Source organism: Nicrophorus vespilloides, unplaced genomic scaffold, assembly GCF_001412225.1.
Source record: "Nicrophorus vespilloides isolate i.1.1-1 unplaced genomic scaffold, Nicve_v1.0, whole genome shotgun sequence".
Classification (NCBI taxonomy): Eukaryota; Metazoa; Arthropoda; class Insecta; order Coleoptera; family Silphidae; genus Nicrophorus; species Nicrophorus vespilloides.
Window position 1 is genome coordinate 397,830 of NW_017100099.1, and position 13,328 is coordinate 411,157.

Consider the following 13,328-nt stretch of genomic DNA (forward strand, 5'->3'; position numbering starts at 1 on the left):
CCGCGATCTTAAATTTACTCAATGTTCACATTGATGAACAGATTGTGAATAAAATTACACATACAAAAAAATCAACATTCATTAAGTTTTAATGTAGAATCAAGATTTAAAGGTCTTAACCTAAATCATGCAAACCACATTTCACGTTTCAAGAGAGCGTGAATTCTTTAATTAATGATTTTTATATAAAAAAAACTGCATTCTTTTTTTACATATTAATTAATTACATATTGAAACAGCGGGAATAGTCTAAGTATTTCACTTAAATTAATTATATAAGAGGTTGTACTCCGTAATTAAGGATCGTGAAATATTTTCTAGAAGAAGCAATTAATATGGGAAGATCAATTCTGGGAAGATTCTAATTGTGGTCAATGCATTAACAAATGTAAAATGCACCTATTAACAGAACAATTGCTCATTATATTTTTAGTATTTATTGTTCGTGTAATTGTTTGCAAAATAATAAATTTGCGGTTCGAAATAAATAATATGAAAATTTATCATCATCATCATGTCTTTTCTTGTGAATTATTGTCCATTATACATTAATTGACAATAATTTCGTAGAATGTCTGCTACGTCCATATTGTAGTTTGTTAATTTGAGAATGTTTCTCAAAACGTTTCTCAACCTATTAGTCGTGACCCAATATTGGATCTCGTTAAATGTTTAATTAGTAAAAATATGACAGCTGTCATCTTGCGTCAAAAATTGTATGTTATAAACAATTAGGTTGCAGCACAACTATAAACAAATGTGTTGTTCGCGTGTCTAAAAGGTTGAGAAACGCAGATCTACACAACATATTTCGTTGTAATATTGGGTCACGTTAAATATGAAATTAGTCGCGAAATGACAGCTGACATCTTACGTCAAAAATATTATGTTATAAACAATTGAGCCGCGATACAACTAAATAGAAGTAAGTTGGTTTGCGCGACAAAAAAGGTTGAGAAACGCTGTTGTAGAAAATATTTAGATGATCTTTACTTGCCCAATAATTATTGATATTTAATATTATTAATATTAAAATATATGTGAAATGTTGTCTGCTTTTGAGAAGTATTGTCCTCTATAAATTAAATGATAATAGGGTCATGATTAAAAAAGGTTGGGAACTTCTGCTCTGGCATATGGAAGTTGAACAAGGTTTGACAAAGAGAATACAATAGAATGGAATTTTAGAAAAACGCATTTATCTAATATTTATTGGCATGAAGTTAATATGAATCAGAAAAATACTTGTATTTGACCATGTAATTTTAAAAACTATCAACATATTTGTACTTGGAAATACAATATCATCAAGCCAGCTTTATACATCCACTTACTCTTAATCCTATTTGAAATCAATGTGTTTTAATTAATTGTATTGAACAAACATATTTTTAAACTTAAATGTTTTCAAATTACTATTAAAAATATCAAATAAATGAACATGTGTTAATATCTCTTTTTCACTTATTTTCTTTGCTCCTTTTAATTTGGTTGTAAAAAAAATCGTAACAGGTACGAAGAATTGCATACAATGTACTCGTTATTCGCGTCTCTTTCTCTCTTTCGCACATTTGCGATATCTATATGTTTAACCGCCAACTTTAATACAATGTATTATTATTATACATGAGCGAACAAGAAATGGCATTGGCATGGTTCGCGAGGGCGGCTGCTATTTACGATGAACAGCCTCTCCCTTAAATAGCAATTCCATACGATCCCAAACAAGAAAACGCATGTAATTAATTATTGGAATAAGTTACATATTGATTCAAATAACATATAAATCATCACATTAGTAACACACATAAATATGTTCAATGTGCAGTAAATCACATATATTGTAAGGTTATTAAAAGCGAGTGTAAAATATGATTTACTTTAACTTTTTAAACATGTATTAAACGTACAATAACAACTTGTCAATTACTTTACATTATCTTGTTAGATATCAAAATTGATCTAATTTTATAATAATTAAGTTTATCGGTGTAATTTTTTTATTTTTAACATTAATAATTTATTGAAGAAATGAAAAAAAAAATCAATAAATTGATCAATATTTTATTAATATCTTGTACAAACTTAAATTGGTTAATGTTAGTTTGAGAATACAACAAGCAAACTCTTTGTTTCCAGTTCAAATTATATTTGTTTCGTAATATTATGTTTGATATGATGTGCAAAGCTACTGTCACTATATCTAAGAAGTGATTGACTTTATGGAATTAATTTCTATAAAAAATATATTTTCTTAGAAACATCAATGTAATGTATTGGAATAAATAAATGGAAATACGAGGAATAGAAGTTCCTAGCTAGTTTCTATAATTAATTAAAATCGCATTCAATAAATTATCGAGTTGGAATTTTGAAATTTGCAATCCTCGCAAAACGGTAAAGAATCCTGCGAAGCATCCAAATGCACACACGAGATGGAATCAGAGATATTCGCGAAATGTGTCCATACGTTGAATTATTAATATCAAAGTCAACGTCCTCAAAACATTAACAGGTTGCATCAATTGTTGTTGCAAACAGTGCATACTGCTTGACCATCCATCCGACACCGGAGCAGAAGTTTTGCGACAGAAAACGATGTATATTCGCAGATGAATGGCGTGAGCAGTAATCACCTCTATTCATTTCCGGTTTTCTGAAGCTTCGACGCGTTTTCCTGCCTGCTGGTGAGTTCTTCGCTCCTTGCTGCACTGCACATTCCTCCGAGGCGAAGAGAGCGGAGACATTATTACTGTTAGATTGGAAGCCTTGTTAGGTAACGAAATCGCCAACTGGTTTAATCTCGTCGCCGTGCATTTCAAAACATCGAAATTCTCTGAACAATTAGCGAACCGCATTACGTCGTAACGTACGACCGTCAATGTGTCAATTTGAACGGAAACTATGTGCATTGAAGTTTACTGCCACGCAATACAGCAAACGACTTTTATCTCATGCCAATACATTTGTCTTTCCTTGACTTCTGAAGGGTATTTTCAAATGAGTAAGAGCATTCAATATTACTAAACTAGTTCATACGACATTATAACAATAACCATACAATTACATTATTAGAGCTGACCGCTTTATCGACAAAAAAATTGCGCGACATTTAAATTCGGTGTTTTTATTGGTAAACATTATATAATAACCAAAAAAAAATTATGAATCGAAAAATATAAAATTTAGGTTTAATTAAAAGTTGATAGCAATCATTAAATATAATTTTTCAATTAAATATCACATCACAAATTGTACACGTTTTCATTTTACGAATTCTCACTTTACCAATCATTACTATTTTTATTATGACTTTGAAAACATAATAAATTACATACATTTGATTAATGTAGTTTATTTAAGGACTCCCTAATGGTAGTTACATAAGCTTGAGGTCTGCTTATGTAATCATAATTTGTTTGTACGGTGTACATTTGTATCTAAAAAGAAATCACAGACGTGTATACACGTTGAAGGGAATGAAATAACGCCATAAATAAACAAAATAATTTAGAATTCTGAATAAAATGTAAACCTTTACATTCTTTATTGCCGTTGCTTGACTTTTTACTAACGTTCATTGTTTGGTGAAATAATCACTTTTATAATAAAACATAGATCAAAGATATGAAATGACATATTTCAGGGAAATATATTCAAACATAACACAATTCGCGTCAACTTAACTTGTAATAGTATTAACTCAATTAATGTTTCCTTACATAAGATACTATTAAAGTTTATAAAATCTTTGAAATAAATAGAATATTGGTTTTCGGTAGTTAATTTATGGAATATTTATACTTTAGCTATTCATTCAATACTAATATTTACAAAAATTAAACTCATTATTAATGAATATAACTTAACTCAGATTATGGAGATTATTGAATTATAAGTAGATCAATTATATAATACTTTAACTATTTGTAATAGATATTCTATGAAATAACTATTAATTCTATTACTAATTGACATAGGTCAGATAATAACTACATAGAATAAATGTAATTATATCATAGCGGCACAATATATAGTAATCATTTATATAAATTCAAATTTTGTTTCATTTCATTTCGTTCTTTTGTATCCATTAAAGCAAACTGTCTTAGACAATTGCCATTAATCTTAGTAGTTTAGTGCTCGAGCCTTAAAAGTTTTCTAACTTGCATACGCAATAAATCATCATTGTAACGAAGTTATAATGAAAACTAAGTTGTAAGTATTATAAAATCACTACATATTCATTAAATTAAATTATAATTAAAAACTAAATCGTATTAGGGGTAATTAATGAGTTAGAACGCTCGTAAATGTCGCGGGCAGATAAGAAAGCAGTAAATTAGATAGAAACCATAAAAATAAACTAATTGGCCAATAGACAAGTTGCCAGTTGAGAATCAATTAGATTTATTGCATTATGAAAAACCAGTGCATCATGTGAAGATTCCGCGTGCAGCGGCGGAAACGTTCGAAATAGGTTTGTTATTCGTGCTTGTTTTGATCAAAAAAGAAACAAAAACAAATGACGTGCGAAGCTAGTAGATCTATCTATGGTGTATTCTATTTTTTTTTGTTATTGCGGTTGTCCGTTGCTATGTGTCCTTGAGGATATAACAAATGAATCACCTTCTCACGCATCGTAGTTTGTTTTTATCTAACATATTTTATTTAACATTAACTTTATTAAAATATCACAAGTTGCCCTACGCTAATTACCGGTGTTAATATTCGCATTACAGCAATATCTCGCATAGTGTTTGAAATCCGCATAAAAATAAACTGCACAAAAACGAGAATTGAAAAAATCGATCATTTATACAAAAACAATAATTTTATGTGTAAATTTTTAGTTTACTCAATTAAAATTTTGTTTGTTTTGAAAAAAACTATTCAGATTTATCTTCTCCCTCATAATACAATTAATATATTATCAATGCAAATACTTTCCATGATACAATTTGTTTAATTTTCTTATTTAATATTTATTATTATGTATGTTCTGGAAATTACAAACGTCAACCGCAAGATAATGTTTCAGTGAATAAAATGTAAACAAATCTCTTAAAAATAATTGAAGAGACCGACAAAAAAAGAATTTGAATTGAATAGTTTAAGTAATCGGTATGATCAGTTCCAAGAAACATAATTAATCTATCGAGGTAATAGTTTTAAGAGACATCCTAAATAGTACTAGATTGATATTTCCGGTTTAATGTAAAGTATACTTATTTGACAACTTGCACAAGTATCTGTGAAATAAAGCATTACTTGATCATTTCTCGCATTTTGTACAATTAATAGTTTCCTATTATTCCTATTTGGAAAATAAATTATATTAAACGAATTACAATTTGTTCCATTCTCAAACTTGATTGGCTAATGTGTACTCATGACTATGCTTAGTATAGTTGACGAACATTACGTATGTACTTCAGCTTATTTTAGAACTTTACTTAAGTTAATATACATGTTAAGATAATTAATTGTAGTGTATTTAATGATAATCCATGTTATTTGTGTTTCTTAATTGTGGTTCAATCTCGAGGTCATCTAGTAAAATTTGAAATTTAACAGTATTCAGGATTCTCAATTTAAATTGCGTCGATTGAAATGTATCAATGTGTTTTATTTGTTGTTTTTAAAAAATGACGTGCAAAACTCACAGGACTGTCGATGATATAATTTTTGTTATTGTTGTTCGTCCTTGGGTGACATTGGGAGTAGTCATTAAAAAAAAATCACTCTTTGCACGCACAAAGTTAACAAACGCCACTCAATTATAATCGGGAGCGATGAAGAGTGCAGGATAATAAATGGTGAACAGCATAAAAGCGGCGGACTTGGTGACAAAATCTTGCGCGAGGCTGGACGAAGTTTGGATAAGTGGCGGGGTAAGAGGAGTTGAAGGAGGTGGTGATGGTGGAGTAGGAGGAGGACCTTGTCCTTGCCGAAGTCGTCCTTAACATTGGCGTCATTCATGAACGCGCGGCCCTGTGCGCCGGCACGGACGCGCCCTTTACCCACGGTCAGCTGATCTCCAACCACCAGTCCTCTCTCCCTCCAACGCACGGCGTCTTCCACTTTCCCGTCTCCTTTCCGTTCCTGTTGCCACGTTCTCCTCCTCTGATCAATAACTTTAATGCTACTGCATACACTCCAAAAGAGAAGGGAAAGCCGCCGCCGTCGCCGCACCTAGGACTAGGCCAACCTAAATATCCTTAACCCACACCCACATGTACGCATTGTGCGTAAAGAACTCCCACGCACCTCAACAGCAAACGTAAACCTCGCTCCAAACCACAAACCAACTTTGCAACGCATATGCTACGCACCTGCTCTTTTTTTTACATACACACATATTTTGTATTTCCTCCTCTGCAGATCGATCGTACCTGTTCTCCAATACAAACAGCAACCGCGACCTTACGAACAGAATAAATATTTAATTTTGTTATGAAGCAGTTCTGTTAGCTCTTTTTTTTCTCCAACCAGCATCATTCGATGTTAATTAACAAACGCGCACACAGCGCGGTTCGTTTTTCTGTAACTTCAGCTGAAAAGCAATTATTTATTATATTTTATGCTCTGACCGATGCAATATTTCAATTTAATTAAACGAAATAAAACAATACGAACTTTATTTCAATTAATTCTTTGCAAATGTATTTCGTAGCAATTAATTGAATACATTGTTTGTTTCATTTGTATATCCATCAGTTTCACTTTAATTAAATGCAAAATTATTGAAACAGGTGTTTGAAATAATAAGCAATTATTATTTGTATATATAATTAATTTTGTATAACTTTTAACTACAAATAAAAAATTGTTCATTTTGATAATTTTTTATATTTATAATTTTTTTCTTGTTTCAAATTGAAAACATAACCACCACTGCTTTTATATATGAATTATTTTGTTCAATATATTTTTCATTTGTTTCCTTTTCAATGTAATTAATTTCATTTTTTTAATTTAAAACGAAAATTGAAAAAGAAATCTATTCCTGGTTTCAATTTAACTTTGAGAAGCATTTTTTATTCAAATTCATAAAGTGACAATATTTGCTGATAATAAAAATAAAAATGCATCAAAATATTCCCAAAATTACATTTTGTTAGAAAACATGTTTTTCTTATAGTATAATCAATAAACGGTGCTTTTTCTATTGATTATATAACCTTAGTCATCATTTCAAAATAAAGTACAAAAATAACATAAAATATCAAAGTTTCATACAATTTCTAAGTCAAATATTTTTTATTACTTTTTTAGGTAAATAAGTATTTATAATATTTATTTTTAGAGTAAATCAACTTGACAAGCAATTAATGTGTATTTACAGTATGTTTATTTTGCATCATCGATATTTTATCAACTTCAAATATATATGTAATTTTTTTAATAATTTAATTAGAACAACAAAAAAAAATATGATGAAAATTAAGTGTAATGTAAATAAAAGTTTATATTTAGCGATGCAATAATAAAAGAATTCTGGATATTTGGCAATCTCTATTTTAAACTTGGTTGGCTCAACTAAAAATAGTACTTCCAACAATTTATTGGTCGAATAAAACTGTAATATCGAAAACGTATTACAAAAAAACTCATTACAAGCATAGAACGATTACGTAACCAATATAGTAGAGAGAGTGATATGATTTCATGAATTTAATCGAACTGAATTTGTGTTATTCCAATTAGTTAATGCACGAGCGTATTTGCTTGGATGCATGCGATTTTAAAATTTATTGGATGAATGCCGACATTGATACGACGCAACCATATTGTAATACACCCGGTGGATATTCATTATATTCATTATTTAGCAAGGCCAAATTTCATTAAAAAAAAAATTATATCATTTTTATCGTCCGCTTCGAAAACATGTTCTGCAGTGTAATGTAATATCATTTATACATTGCATCACAGCAGCAATTTCATATATTTCATGTTCATAATTCTGAAATGTAGTGATAAATCATTATTTCCATTTAATAGTAATGATACTGCGTGCAAATTATTGAATATTTCTTAATAAATATTTTGAAAATACAAATTTTAAACAGCTATTGGATTTTTAGCAAATTAACATAAAGTTTAATTGAAAATTTAGAAAATATGAAGCCTTTTTTTGTTATTTTGTAACACAACAGATAAATTAACAAATTTTATTTAATAGGTTTTTCCAGTTTCGGAAGCACACGGTATTACAATTAACACAGTTTATATTTTAATTGATTTACAAAATAGTAAAGTCTAAAATTCTTGGAAATATAGGAAAACAATATCTAGTAATATAGCTAAATGTTAGATTTTTCAGGTTGTTAAAACATAAATCGTGTAATAAATTATATTCCCACATGCGGTGAGAATGATATGTTCCAGTGATTATTGCAATGATGATGATAATAGTAATAAACTTTGTTGGAATCTTAATTCAATTTATACAGGACATAAAGTCCACGAAAAACGGAAACTTTTTTAATAGCCGCAGTTTATAGCTTTTTCCTCCATCAGAGTCTGGATTAATTTAATGCACTTTATTAAATGGACGGCACGGGTGTTTACTGTTTACTTTTACGATTCGCGACATCCTTCCAGAACGAACTCCAAGAAGAGAGGAGCTAAAGAACCACAACGTGCATTAGATACAAATAAAGCATCGAATAGTCCTGGAACGAACCGCAGAGGTATGCGTACTAAACTAATTGAATGTATTCGCAATTAATTTTGATTACGATTTAATTGAAGTTCGCTTCGCAGCTATAGCAACAATATTTTTAAAAGCTCAACCGCAACCATAATTCACGATTTATTGCACGCCAGGTGGCACGAAACTTTGTCCGTTATTAAAGTTTCTATTTTTACTTATTCCTGTCTACGGAAAACCACTTTTGCTAACAATAGCTTCGTTGTTCGTGTTTGTGAACCAAAAGAAAACAGAACAAAAAAGGTGTTTCTTCCTTGTTTTTAAAAGTTAAAATTCAAGTTGAGCAACATTCAAATGTAATTATTTAGAAGAAAAAAAAAAGAAAAACTAGAGGCGGAGACCACAACAGAAAACTGTGGGTTCAATGATATAAGAAATTTTATGTAAGAAAAATAAAAGAATAATCGCGGCGAGTTCATTATAAAGAAAGGTAGAGAGGAATGTAGGAAATAACACGTTTATACTTGGTAATAGTTCAAGTTCACGTAATAGCAACATTTTTTTTATAGTTCGATTCGATTACTAAAACAAATATTTCATTAAAGCCACAACATTTCTTCATGATGCATGAAGTACAAAATTTAACAAAATGAGCAAATACAAAAATAATAAGTATTTTATTTGAATTTAAGGTGAAAAACGTAAATGTTAATATATATTAATTAATAAATTAACTTATTATTAACTATATTTTAAAGTATTTTTTATATAAGAAAATTAAGTATAATTATACATAAAGAAATACTGAAAATAACTCAATTTGTTTCATAATAGTTCACTTAATGTTATTTTTTAGTTGGAATCGATTACTAAAGCAAACAGTGTCAAAAAATGCGTTCGCAAACATATGTAACAAATAAAAAAAACTGTATTAGTGCTAAGAAAACTTTTAGCTGACTAGAAAAATGAAACTACTTTGTATAGTGAACAAATTTGATTATGACCAGTTCATTATAAAAAGATAAAGAAAAATAACACGTTTTACTTGGTTAAAGTTGTTTTTGTTTTAGCTGGAATCAATTACAAAAACAAATAGTTCATTAAAGCATGTTATGCAACAGCTGCTGCTTTAGAATTATTAATATGTATTGTTAATCGAAGTACTGTTACATGGTTAATGAGACATGAGGAAAAAAAAACTTACTAATTGAATTATTGTAAAAAGTTGACAATGTTAAATTTTACATTATGTTATCGACTGTGTTTTTGGATGAAGCTGAAGCGTATGTTATTAAATTCTAGGCAGTTTGTTTTCGATTCGTTCCACGATGTCGAGCGTATTATTAGGAAAGTAATTTAGTATTTATTTCTCTTCGCGTTCTTCTTTTCCTCATTAACTGTACACGTTACTGTATTACGCGCAATTCCAAAATCCAATGCGGCAGAACGCAATTGAATATGCCCATAGATCTTGAACGCAGACTACTTACCAATGGGCGAAGCGGTTTCCGGTTGGTGTGCAAGCAATTAATTGATTTTTGCGTTTTGTTAGGTGGTGGAAATATACATATATATATATACACATAAAAGCGGCCATATTAATGGTAAATGAGGTGGATTTATGCGCTGCGTATTTGGCATTGCACAATGTCGTTTAATAATAAAAATAAAAAAAGGGAGTAAAATGTTACAACATGGGTCAACCCCGAAACCATAAACCTTCGCATGCATGCATTTCGACGTGGCAGTAATTTGGTTTTCGTGTGAGAAAACGTTTCGAGCAAAAAAAAGAGAGAAAAAACAAAAGCGCAACAACAAAAATATTTACGGACGTAAATCAAGTCTGGGGAGACGAGAGAACGAAGCAGCAGGTTTGTTGCCAGGCGGTGGGTATTGAATACACGTACACGGTATATATATTGGCGCGGCCTTGGCCGTTTTTGTTTTTATAGAAGAGCAGGAGAGTAACAGCAAAAAAAAAAATGTATGCGAGATGTAAGAGTAGCAATTAAGGGTCACCTTGTGTCTCGTGTCTGCACTGTAGATCCTCCAAGTCGCTGGTTACCTAGTTGGTAACACCTCTTCCATGGGGGTGACGGTTAGTTGTCTTCGTCGTCGAGGAAGCACAGTTCACCACCAAGGTCCTGGAAGTGGAGGAACTTCTCAAAGTTGAACCTACCGGATGGTCCTCGCAGGTATTGGTGCACATCTTCAAAGGTCCTGGGACCTGGTGCGGAGGCTTGCAGATGTGGCGGCGGCACTGGCGAAGTGTTACGCAATGTCCAGGAGGCCCCGGTTAGGCGGCCGCATTATGGCGCGCGTGCGCCAGGCCCAACCTTGGCATTGAACTTGGATGCGTCACACGCCTGGTGGTCGATACTGCCAGAGCTCTCCTCCTCACACTCTCCTCCTGAACCGGACGACTCCTGTTCGGCCCCCCCACAACATACACATACAAACACACTCGGCAACTGCACAGAAACCACCCGAAATTGCAAGTTTTACCAAATTTCCAATATAGTTACCATGGCCGATCCACCATGAGGACTTGTCGAACCTCAAAGGGTGGAGGGGGAGAGGTAGACCCAGACAATTTATATTATCGCCATTACTGACCTACATTACGTACTTTATTTACACGGGCTGCACTCCTCCTCCCAGCGTTTCGCCTTTTAATTCTTTCCCGTCTCCAATTTCCACTCCAATCGATTTGGACAACACCAACGCAGATCTCGCTTCCCATCGCCGATTATTGTGGAAACCTACATTTCAGGATGATCAATCATTTGATTTGCAAACGCCAGATTTTTACTACTTCCATTTTTAATCTACCTACGCCGACTACGATATATTACCTACAAATCTGATCTATAAAAACTTTGTACAAAACGAAATTTTATGATTATCAACATTTCCTCAGGTAATCAGATAAATTATATCCTAACTACCATTGTCTGATATATTATGAATTTATTTATATAATGAAATGCGTTATTTACCATAAGGATATGTCAGTGCTTCATATAATAATATAACAGTTCTCACTTATATTAATGTTATATAATTACTGAATCACGCCTTAAAACATGACTTAAACCATTTATAATAATCATAAAGCACTATTTCCTTAATCAACGTAACATGAAGATAATACACGTACTCATATAATTAGCCGTAAATAAATTACAGTAAATCATAATTCTTGGTCATTCTGAAATTATACTTTTTAGAACAAACATTATGTTCACATTTCTTTTAAATCTACATGATTTAATAGTATCATTGTTTTCACTTATATTTATTTCATTATAATCCATGGTATGTACATGGTTCTCAACATTGACCTGAACACTTCGAGATTCTTCAGTCATTGACAATATAGTTATTGACAAAATTAGTAGACATTTTCTTCGTGCGCAAATTATTGGAAATAATATTTCTTCGGGTATATAATAATCACATTAAATTTGTTATATTGTCATATAAATTATATCCCTAAATTAATAAAAGTTAATTCATTAAATTATTTTAAGAGCTTTCCTCTTAACAGAAAGTGTTATATAATTTAATGTTACGTTTTTTTATCTTAACAAATGGTAGCAATCATAATCATTCAGAAATTGAAACGTTACAAGTTATGTGGGTTGAATAGTATTGAATAGTCAAACTTTTTACATTTACATTATTTATAATAATATTTTTCTATCATATATAAAATTATATATTTATTAGCATAATATAGTTAGATATTAAAAACAATTGACATTTCCTAGTATAATTATTGATGGAGATACCAATCTTAATAATTCTCATTTCTTAATGGACTGTTAAATTAGTAGTGTGACGTTGTAACATGTTCCAATTTAATTGCAATTGAATGTAGTACTTACTCCAATTACAATTGATTAATAATTAGATTAATTTACTTAATTGTTCTATATTATTTAAAAATACTAAGAAATAATTCATGTTTATGATTGCATGAGGGAATATAAACAATGTAATCACTTTATTTACTATTACACTACATCATATCAATATATTTAATATCAGAACAATTTGTGTTCTTTAGTTTCTCATTGTAAATTCTTTAAGAAAAAAATAACTGTATATTTACTGTAATACAGCAAAATTTCAAACCGCATAAAAATAAACTGCACCAACAGGACTGCACTATTTTTTTAGTATTTACTTTTATTTTGATCAATTATAATTTAGTATGTTTTGAAAATTTCAAACTGTACTATAGTGAATCTGAGGGAAGTCGCACAATACGTGGAATTGATGTATCTATTTTTGTTAAAGAAATTTTACTGAAATAATTCTGAGAAAAAAAAAATATAATTTTAACCTGCAGTAAAAGATCAACAGACAAATTTTCATTTTACATATTTATTAAATAAAATGCATATAATGATGATATAAACATAAAAATTATAGAATCATCATATATAAATGTTAATTTTCTTAGAATTTATAATTCATATTAACTTCTATTATAATAAAATATTTATTTTTTTGTTGTCTTATTATATAATATATTAAAGTTGATTTATGCTTAGAATACAATAAAAAATAGCCAATAAAATCTTCTGATTTCCATCTCTATAAATTGCAATCTCTTTAATGCAAACTCATAATCGTTTCAATGCAAATAAATAAAACATTA

The 13,328-nt window shown here is 30.3% G+C and overlaps 1 protein-coding gene across 9 annotated transcripts in view; it reads right to left on the reverse strand.

Annotated features, from left to right (window-relative positions):
* The window catches only part of LOC108567921, an 88,834-nt gene that overhangs the window by 24,345 nt on the left and 51,161 nt on the right, over window positions 1–13,328 (reverse strand). For 6 of the 9 annotated variants that reach the window (XR_001891267.1, XR_001891268.1, XR_001891271.1 and 3 more), the window contains one exon: window positions 10,679–11,421. The exons of 2 other annotated variants lie outside the window; for them this stretch is intronic. The gene's annotated coding sequence lies outside the window, so the exon portion shown is untranslated. Of the gene's footprint in view, window positions 1–5,666; window positions 6,566–10,678; window positions 11,422–13,328 lie in introns of those variants that run through there. One more of the 9 variants, XR_001891274.1, reaches the window with a different exon arrangement.